The 10,222-nt window shown below is 39.8% G+C and overlaps 1 protein-coding gene across 3 annotated transcripts in view; it reads right to left on the bottom strand.

Annotated features, from left to right (window-relative positions):
• Positions 1-10,222, bottom strand: part of LOC117174240 (gephyrin) — a 309,691-nt gene that overhangs the window by 181,474 nt on the left and 117,995 nt on the right. The gene's annotated exons all lie outside the window — the stretch shown is intronic.

Here is a 10,222-nt window from a genome sequence, read left to right as displayed (position 1 = left end):
CAAACTGTTAGCCCACTTTACAGGTAGGGGCAGGTTTGACCCAAGAAATTTTTTTTGCCTGCCGCGCTTTGTTCGTCAACGCTACGTTTTTCCTGAGATGGGTTGGATTTTCTCGGCAGAGGTTCATGGTTAGAAGAGATACTAATGTGAATAAAAAGTTATGAATGACTTTGTTTTAAATTCTTATATTAGCGATTTATAAATCTGGAATTCGAAATCTGTGACTTTTTTGCGATTAAATACATCTAAACTTGTACTTGAAAAGTTAAAAATCAATGATGTATTGGAATATAATCAAAACTAAATTTTTAATCTAAAAGTTTCACAATGCATTGATTTTTAGTATTTCAATGCATTTTGTAGATTCCTTTTGATCGCAAGAATTCACCGATTTTGAATCTCGAGGTTTCAGAAAGCTAATTTTGAAGTTGAGAATTTTTTGGTTTAAAATTTAATCCCCGTTACTCGAAGTGCTTAATAGTGGAAGCGTTCATGGGGGGTTGGTCCATGGCGGATTGGAAAATGTCGGTTCGATCAGCGAAAGTACTATAAAAAAATCCCTGCGGACTTTGAAACGTGATTACCCGTTAAAACAGTAGCTAGAAACTTTACAAAAAAAACCGTGGAAAAGATGATTGAAATGCTTGTCGCTTCCCGAGGATGATCAGGGCGCCCCTAAAGCCGCCGCTGGGGGCCACAGCATGCTGGACCGTGGTGATGGTGAGCTGCGAGAAGGTCAGACATATCTCACTCATCAAACAGCAGGCTAGCAAGAACATCTGCGACAAACAAACACCGTGGGAAGACATCCAGTGGGACACCACAATGAAAGAGGAATTGGTGCGCTTCTATTACGAAAGTGCGAAGTTTGAAATGAAAATGGAAAAAGGATACAATTTAAGAACGAAATTTACTGCAAAGCATCATAATATATAGAAAGTCGCACTAAGAGATCTTATCGCTCAGGTGAAGGACATCAGGACTATTCTATACATCACCCTTGACCGAGCAATTAAAATTAAACAAAAAGTTGATTTGGCGCAGAAAAAAGACGACAATGAACATCAGTTAGATGAAGCCGCTTCAAGCGGTCAAGCAGGGACAATTGATGTTCTTCCTCGACCTGTTGATGATCCAACACCACCATATCCTTCAGAGGTGCATGGCCTTACACAAACAGAGGCAGAAGCGGAGGTTCAGCAACCAGAAAAGCGACGGAAATAGACATACCATATGAACAGAAATGTTATGCGCCTTTATTTTTTAGAAGATAAATTTGGGCAAAGTATGGGGAGATAACATCATAGATTCTTCTTACTTAAATACCCAAAGCTAGCCCCAAAAATAAATCAGCAGAATCTGGCAGATCAAAAACGGTCAATATCTTTAAACAGATTTCTTTCGGGTGTTGAAATAGCTGCTATTAAAATATAAGTGGAACAGCAGCTTCCAATTAAAGAACTTGCCTTGGAAAATGTAGACAACGAAGACTTGATCGAAGCTGAAGGCATTGGTTCTAGGGATAATGGAAAACATCGTGATGGGCATTCTTTGTCCAAAATGAACAGCACAAATGATCTGCGTGCACTAATATAATATCTCCACAGCAAGAATTTACTTACGTATTTGAACGTAACACAAACTACGTTAGAGGTGCAATCTCTTGTATACTGTGCAGTTGTGGCAACCATTAGAACGTTGGGCCGCAGAACAAGGCCTGCAAATGAAGTCTTTGTCCCAGCAAGGGACCGAGATCCATCATAGAAGATCAGGTTAGATATGGATGACAGCAAAGTAAAGCGCAAATTAGGTCGATTAATTCAATATAAAAAAGGAAATAGAGCCAGGAAGCTGATAAACCATGTTACTAAAACCATCCGCCCTCGGCATATAACAAACATCACAGCTTTAGATGTTTCAGCGGTTTTGAAAAGGGCAAGTAACTCGCGAGGAAGTAAAGATCTAGTCACTATAGACGCTGTTTCCATAACTCAAGCTCATAAGCATCAAAGGAACTCACACATGGCATACATTGACTACAAGCAACCATTCTCTTCCGTGCCGCATCACTATTTGCTTGAAGTCTTAAAACTTTACAAAACTCAAGGTACAAGAATCAAGTATTTTAATCACGGATAACCAAGGATAACTAGATCAATCCAAATTATGACAGGTATATTTCAAGGAGACTCCTTCAGTGCACTATGGTTCTGCTTAGCGTTGAACCCAATGAGCAAATCACTAAATGGCATCTCTCATTGGTTCAGAATTCATGATAATGAGAAAGATCATCAAGTGACTACATCTTCTGTACATGGAATAGATAAATTCAGAACAGTACATTTAACCAGAAGGGAATTAAGGACTGCAGAGTTAGAGAACGAGTTCGAAAATAACATCAAGGCAATAGCTGAGGGCGAGTCATATAAATGACGAAGCACCAAATGCACCACATTAATTCGTCGATGGAAAGGGTAGTTATACCACGACATTAAGGGTTAGGGGCGTTGTAGATGTCAAAATACAATAAGTCACAAGTTATACAGTTGCAAGACTATTTTAACAGCAAACGAGATGTTATGCTTTACAGCACAAACTGTAAAGCGGATCTTGACTACACACTCTTGAATTTGTCCTCAGATGAGGCCTTGAACATCAAGGCAGAAACTATAGAGGAATTAGAATAACAATGGAGACAGAAAGCTATCCACGGCGATCACCCCAAAACGTTAGATTAACATGAAGTGGATAGTGAGGCATCCAATATTTGTCGGAGAAAGGGTGTTCTGTATCTTGAAACTAGAACTGTATCTAGGGACGGTTATGTGGAGATTACAACGAATCGATAGACCACATTATTGTATATTATACATTAATAACTTGCCCTAAACCTAGGATTCTTAAAAGAATAGATGCCTTTCTATAGAGACATTCCAATGCCCGTTTTAGAAAGCGAAGATTACAATCCTATATTGGGATGTTACTATCCACATGGATCATTACCCACGAGCCAATCGACCTGACATCGTGATACGAGAGAAAAAAGGTGGAGAAGTTTACATCATCCAAAATGCTTGCCCACTTGACCGAAATTTGCAGTCAACCTATACAACCAAGATCCATAGGTATAGGGAGTTAAGGCATGAAGTAAAGACCATAGGAAGGAATGTGAATCATGCATCTATTCATCCCATTCTGATTTCATCTACAGGCAATTTGCACGCAAGATTCACTGAAAATCTTGAACATTTCGGAGTCAGTAGGGTATTGGCAGCAGCTCGTACCTACAAGAAAGCACCAAGAACTGACTGTTGTCACCTCCAAGGCTCGCGGCTGCTGTTCAAGTATAAAGCGTTCAAGGACGAACTTCAAACTATACCATGCTCCTAATTTTGTACCTAAAACATCATCGAAGAAGATTTCATAAATCGTATTAAATTAACTTATAACATCCTAATCGCATCAGTCACTTTACTTAATCCATGGCTATGATAAAAAACCGGATTCACACTGCAAAAATTTTGAGAAAACAAAATAATAATAGTAATGCATACCGGAAAACGGTTCTGTCTACATCTTCCTAGGTTCTAAAAAGCACAGATTCTCTTACGCCACTCTTATATCAACATTAAGCCGTTAATGCTGCGGCATTTCTATACAGTGCTACAGATGGGGCTGCAGAGAAGCTTGGTCTCTCATTTGATTCAAACGACATAACACATGGCCGACCATCGAATAACAACATTGATTTTCAAAAGTCCCTCCAACTACCGAGCGTGCAAGCAAGAGCCAGAGACACTTGGATATGTTCTTATAATCCGCTGCCTTGGAGATATGAAAGCTTCATTTCTTAGCCAACTCAACAAAATCCCGACTTGCCTCCTGGGAACTCTTCAACATTGTACAAAGATTGGTAGCCTTCAATAAAGTATCCAGAGGTAAAAGCTTAATATACAGTTGTGCCGTCTGTCACCTAGGGTCATCCACGGCTACAGACCGGACTCGAAGGAACAGTGTTGCACAAAGTCTCTTGCGTAAGTTTGCCGTTCTTGCTTACCTTCTAGGGTAGGAGGAGCAGAAGAGGACGACGTACACCTTCCATTTGTGCAAGGATTGGTAGCTTTAAGATAGCATGATTATAGCTTCCGGAACATACAACTTCTGTAATAACAGATCTTTATTAAGAACCCATTCAACCAAAAATTGAATACAAAAAAGAAGTTGAACAATAGTAACATAAAATGCAGAGTTCCGGCTCATGTTGCTTTGCAGCCTATCATTATACACGCGAAACTAAAATTAACTTTTTAATTGAAACTAGCATAAAATAAAACTGATAAAATAATTATTTTAAAAACATCACGTGCGTCCTAAACTACTACCCAAGACAGATTTATGTGTAAACATTTGCGATAAACGTTAATAACTTTCACTTTTTCATACAAATATCAATATGTAGGAGAATGGTGTACGAGGTCGAATGAATTTGGTGTGAAGGAGCCTTGCATATCGAGGCGTACGATGTTTACACATCAATAATTAGGTGCTTGTACGGAATATTTCGGTCATTTCATTTCTGACCAAACGTAATGTGTAGGAGATTGCGTGGCACTCTGCAAGAAGAAGTAGCCTCCGCCTTAGATAATCAGGCAAATGGAACTACAAATTTACCGTCCTCAAGGACGCACTCAGGACAGGCCTCCTCAAGCTTCCTCAATTGGATGTAAGCAGCGGTTGTATTTTTAACAGCGTGTTCTTCGTAGCTCCGTAAGGAGTCCATGATCAGGCCTAAGTGTTTTGCGCGAAAGTCAACGGAAACCTGCTATGAGTTTTGACAACTAGTGCGCATTATTCAGCCCAGGCTGCTACGCAGTTTAGCACCACTTTCAGAGTCGCGGACCCCTACTCAATTTCATCCAATTTACATCGCCCATAGGTTTAAATATCCTCCGCATACATATGTATGATCAACTTAATTCTACCTTAAGCAATTGCTTCTCTTAGTTGCAAGGCCTGTTGGAAAAGAAATCCTAATGCCAACTTAGAGCAGAATATATCCATTCACAGGCTCCAAAAAATATTCGTGTCAAACTATTACCCAGATAGGCGGTTCAGCTTCATCCTCACTTATTCCATAATGATTCATAACCGGAAGTTTACAGAAAATAAGAGTTCTTTTTATATATAAAATTAAAAAAACTGATGGAGATATCACTAAAAAGTCACAAAAGTACGAGAGCTGTCACCCCATCCAAAGAAACTTGCAGCTCACTGGTGAGTTTTCGAGATACAACTAAAAAGGTTCAAGCCTCAAATGTCAAGTTTCAGAGGGGGATTACTGCTGTCGACCGCTGGAGCGGTGACCGCCGACTAAAATTCTACTCAGACAGGCTTGAACTTTTTAATTCGTATCTAGTGAGCGTGTAAAGATTTTTTTAGGTTTTATGACAATTTCCGACGATAGCGTATACATATTGTAACGTGCAGGTAAAGGTTCGATGAAATAACGAGAGGTCGGAGATACCCTCGTGTGTTTCAAAAACACGGAGCGACCCAAGGACGACAACTTTCTGCATCCACCTCACAAATGCTTTGCCATGTTTCCGGCACGCGGGTGCTGCTTTTCTTTTACGAGCCAGTAATAATTTCACACCTTCGAGAACACCGATCACAAGGATATTTATTTTCAACGAATATTTTGGGCAAAGTCACTACCGCTCCCGTTTAAGGTCTTGATATCTTTCCTCCTTTTGCTTCCACTTAGAAGTGATGTTGTAGTCGGCCGCAGCTGAAAATTCTCGATTAAAGTTTGTTTTTAAAAATCCTAAAGAAAAATGTCAGGCCTCGTATGTGCAAAGCAGACTGCTGGTCAAAAATCGCAGTTTTTTAAAGTTTGGCCTCTCTCATTGTGGGAAATTGACTCTATCTCTCAAGGAGCGTTCCGCAATTGATGGGCCACTATAATCGATTTTTTTCCAAATTGGGTTTATTTTTCTATTTCACAAGATCATTTTCCATTTATTATTTCAAATGCGTATTATATGTGAGGAATTGGCTCACAGCGCAAGTCATTGGATCCTTGAATAGAGGAGAAAGGCTAGAACGACTATTCTGGTCAGACGATATTCGAAACAAGTCGCTTAGCGAGGTAAGCAGCTGTCAACGCGTGAGTTTCTTTTGTAAAAGTCTAGCCCCCGTGCGGATCTCTTCTTGTTTCGCTAGTGCAATGCATCATTTTAATCTTCACTTCTCAAGGGCGGACTACAAACTAATCTGAGTTACTGAGAAACTGCTTTCCAAAGTTAAAACGTCATGGTGTCCATTTTTTTGTTTTCTTCTCCGCAGTGGACTCTAAGTTACCTTTCAAAATAATCAGTTAATCAATCTGATTTCGTTAATTGTACAAGGTTAGGACAATTTCGTAATTTTTAGTTTTATTTCCGGTATGATTTCCTTAGTCTCCCACAACACATTGTTTTGGCATAAGCGGAGGTGTCAAAATCGTGCCGAAAGCTGAATGGCACCTGGGTGAACCATGAGTCGGCCAACAATGCCGACCACTCTAGAGCTGGGGGAGCCAATGAAAATGGATTCAATGCGATGGATCGGCGGGATCTCGCGTCCTTTGGATGGACGGAGCGTCTGAATCACGACTTGCTAGAGTGCTACGATACGAGTGTGGCCCCTGAACGGGGTTACATGGCACGGCTGCATGCTCAGTGGTGCGAGAAAACCACGGAGCTATCGCACTTTTTGCAGCAACGTCTGCGAAACCATGCCGAACTACTCCGAAAAAGGGGCTATGTAAGCGGAACGCCTACTCTACCACAGCTAGAACAAGCCGACAACAGAGAAAGAGAGGCGACACTAAGACCAACCGCGGGCAGGCATCCAATAGACGAAGAGCGATGCTTTATTCCCGGAGAAACATCAACATCAAGGTTTCTCTCAAGCCTAAAGATCTGGCTGAAATTGATGACGTGCTTCGTGGACATTATTCCGAAGAATCCGAACTCTGGCCTATCAATTATTATGTGCATAATGCAGTTAGAGCTTTGGATGATGCGAACCGTAAAACAAAACCAACGGTTGATCATAAGACCAAAAGACGAATACATCAACTTGCCATGAAGATAGGCTGGGCAAGAAAGTATGCGTCCCGCATTCAGTGTGTGATTGACTACATCACATCACCCACTTAACAAGTCAAATCTGCTGACCATCAGGCAGCATATTGTTGAGAGAATACGGATACTCTCTGACGCTAAGAGAAGTCTAGAGCAGACGGAGAAGTGGGTCAGAGAAAATCAACAGTTTCTCTCTGACCCATCTCGACTCTTCCAAAAACCTCCAATTACTGTCGACCACCTGCCCAAACCAGAGGAGGTGAAAAAAGTATTAAGTGGGATGAAGAAAGAACTATTCCGCACCGAGACTAGATTGTATCAAAACCTTTTGGTGGAAGAAGTTTCCTTCAACCTATCAGTATTTGGCCCGCATTTTCGTCTCATATTTAAAGTCGGAAGAGCCGATTCCGGAGTGGTTGGTGGAAAGGCGCACAATACTCCTGTCGAAAATAGGCAACTTAGCTGACCCGAAGAATTATAGGCCAATCACTTGTCTGAGCACACTGTATAAGATATTCACAGCTATCTTAAATGATAGGATTGTTCGGGCAACTGAACCTGGGTGGCAAGAAATGTATGAATAAGTCGGCTCAAAGAAAGGCGTAGCAGGATGTTGAGAGAACCTGCTCATCGATAGATGTGTCTGCAAAGATGCAGCATACTATCAGCGTGACCTATCGATGGCCTGGATTGCTTACCGGAAAGATTTCGATTCGACCTCTCATGGACTTATTATCTGTCTTTTGGAAAGTTTAAAGGTTCATACGTAAATCGTGAGGTACATAGAGAGATTGATGCCACTTTAGAAAACCAGATTTACTATCTCATCTGGAAAAAATCGTGTGACAACAAGGTCACCTTTCAGAGAGGTGTCTTTCAGAGTGACACCATGAGCCCACTCCTCATTTGCCTCACATTTTGCCATTATCTCTAGCACTTCATCATTTGGACGGGTACTTTTGCAGCAAACCTGCAGATGGAAAGTACAAGGTCACACATGTATTTTACATGGACGATCTTAAGATCTATGCTAAAAACAAAGAGCAACTACATCTAGCTCTAGGGATGGTCGAACGATATACTAAGAAAATAGGAATGGAATTTGGGTTAGACAAATGCGCCAAAGTTTATTTGAAGCGAAGAAAACTTAATGGCATCCCTGAAGACTTTGAGCTCGTCGATAGAAGCGCTATACGATACCTTTGCGCTAGAGAGACCTATACGAACCTGGGCGTGCCACAGAGGCGCATTCAGGATGTGACATCTATAAAGGTTACTCTCCGAAGCAGATACAAACATCTCATTCGGCGGATTTGGTCTTCCAAACTATCGACGAGAAACAAAGTATCTGCAGTGAACATGCTTTCTGTTCCGGTAGTACTCTATTCATTTGGGGTGGTACCATGGAAAGTCTTCTTTTTCGCGACTCTACATCTCACGCCGTCAAGGTGGTCGCGGAATATTGAATCTTGAATGTCTTCAGAACAGGATTATTCTGGCTAACTTTTGCTTTCCTTAAATCACCCAGATTAAACTCTGGCACGGAGGGTTTCATTTTGGCATGTCAAGAAACACAATGAGACACTAAGAGTGCTTTATTACCATCTCTGTTACTTATACTGGAACTTTATGTTCTCGACCATTGTTTCTGTTGCACACTCGAGGCCTAATATGGTTCTTTTTGGCTTCGAGAAGCGAACTGTTGACTAATCGTCCTTATAATCGACGCTCTTGGAGGTGCCAAACTTTCACAGGTTAGTAGCCTGAAAAGCATCCCTACGTGTGAACAATATGCTAAAATACTTACGTGCGCCAGAATTTTGCCGGATCATCGTATTGATTCCGTTACGGACTGTAACCACCTATCTCACGGTCGTGAGACGTCGTTGTGGCTGAAATATTACCAAGATTTCGCTGGGATCGGGTGCAGTTTTTCAGATTAGCACCCGATCCCGGCGAAATCCTGCGGTTGTCCTTATGACAAACTTTTAATTATAGATACACTAATTACATTTTTTATTTCAGAATAGAAAATTTTTCCCTAAATTTGGTAAAATAAATCAATGTTGTATCTCTTTTGCGTACAAAGAAGAAAACAGTAGTTGTATTGTTTAAAAATTTAATACGTTGAAAGTTCTACGAAATCTTAATTGTTGGTTAGCGCTCTAAAAAGACTACTATATTTATATTTTGATATTCATATTTTATATAAAGCTTAATTTATTATTATAATAATTGATTAATTAGTGCATTATAATCAATAAATTGTATATTTCAAATATTTCTATAAAACTGTACATGTCATAATTTTGTTAGAAAAAGAGAAAAAAAACAGCACGAATCGTTCAAGAATTTCAGTAAAGCATGAAATAGTTTTAATGTCTTTTTTTTATTAAAATAATTTATCTGAATTATATTAATTATCATGTGAGGTGATTATAATCATAGAAATATCTATTCATTTTTTTAAACTTATAATTATAATCATTAATAATACTTTGAATGATTTAGTATGTGTTCAGGAGCGAGATAAATTTATTTGAAAAAAAAGATGTAATGTTCCTAAACTTTCTCAACAACAAATACATGGATGGAAAGGTCACTTAAAATGAATACTTCAATTGATCTTTTTCATATTAACAAATTGCTTTACAAATCATGCTTGTCTATATTTAAATCATTTGATATCTAATATATATTTATTATTTTCGAACTTGTCTAGCGAAACGAAAAGACAAGTGCTCAATGTAACGTTATGATGACGACTAAAACTTGCTTGCAGCAGGTACTAGGCAGTCTGATAAGTCCCTGAAAAATGAAACAAGGAGACGTTTTTTTGGCCAAAGTCGGTTTTATTTTTCAACATACTCTCCTTTTAGGTCGGTACAGCGAGTCCAACGATTTTCTAACTTTTTGATGCCGTCCGAAAAGTACTCGATCGGAAGGTCTCCAAAATACGCCTCAGTTTCAGCTATGAGCTTCTCATTTGAGTGAAAACGCTTACCGGTGAGCCATCTCTTCAGGTTAGGGAACAAGTAATAGTCGCTGGGGGTCAGGTCTGGTGAATACGGTGGCTGAGGAACCAATTCGAAGCC

Source organism: Belonocnema kinseyi, chromosome 6, assembly GCF_010883055.1.
Source record: "Belonocnema kinseyi isolate 2016_QV_RU_SX_M_011 chromosome 6, B_treatae_v1, whole genome shotgun sequence".
In the NCBI taxonomy this organism is placed as follows: domain Eukaryota; kingdom Metazoa; phylum Arthropoda; class Insecta; order Hymenoptera; family Cynipidae; genus Belonocnema; species Belonocnema kinseyi.
Note: the sequence above shows the minus strand (reverse complement) of the source record. Positions and strands in the feature narration are given on the sequence as shown.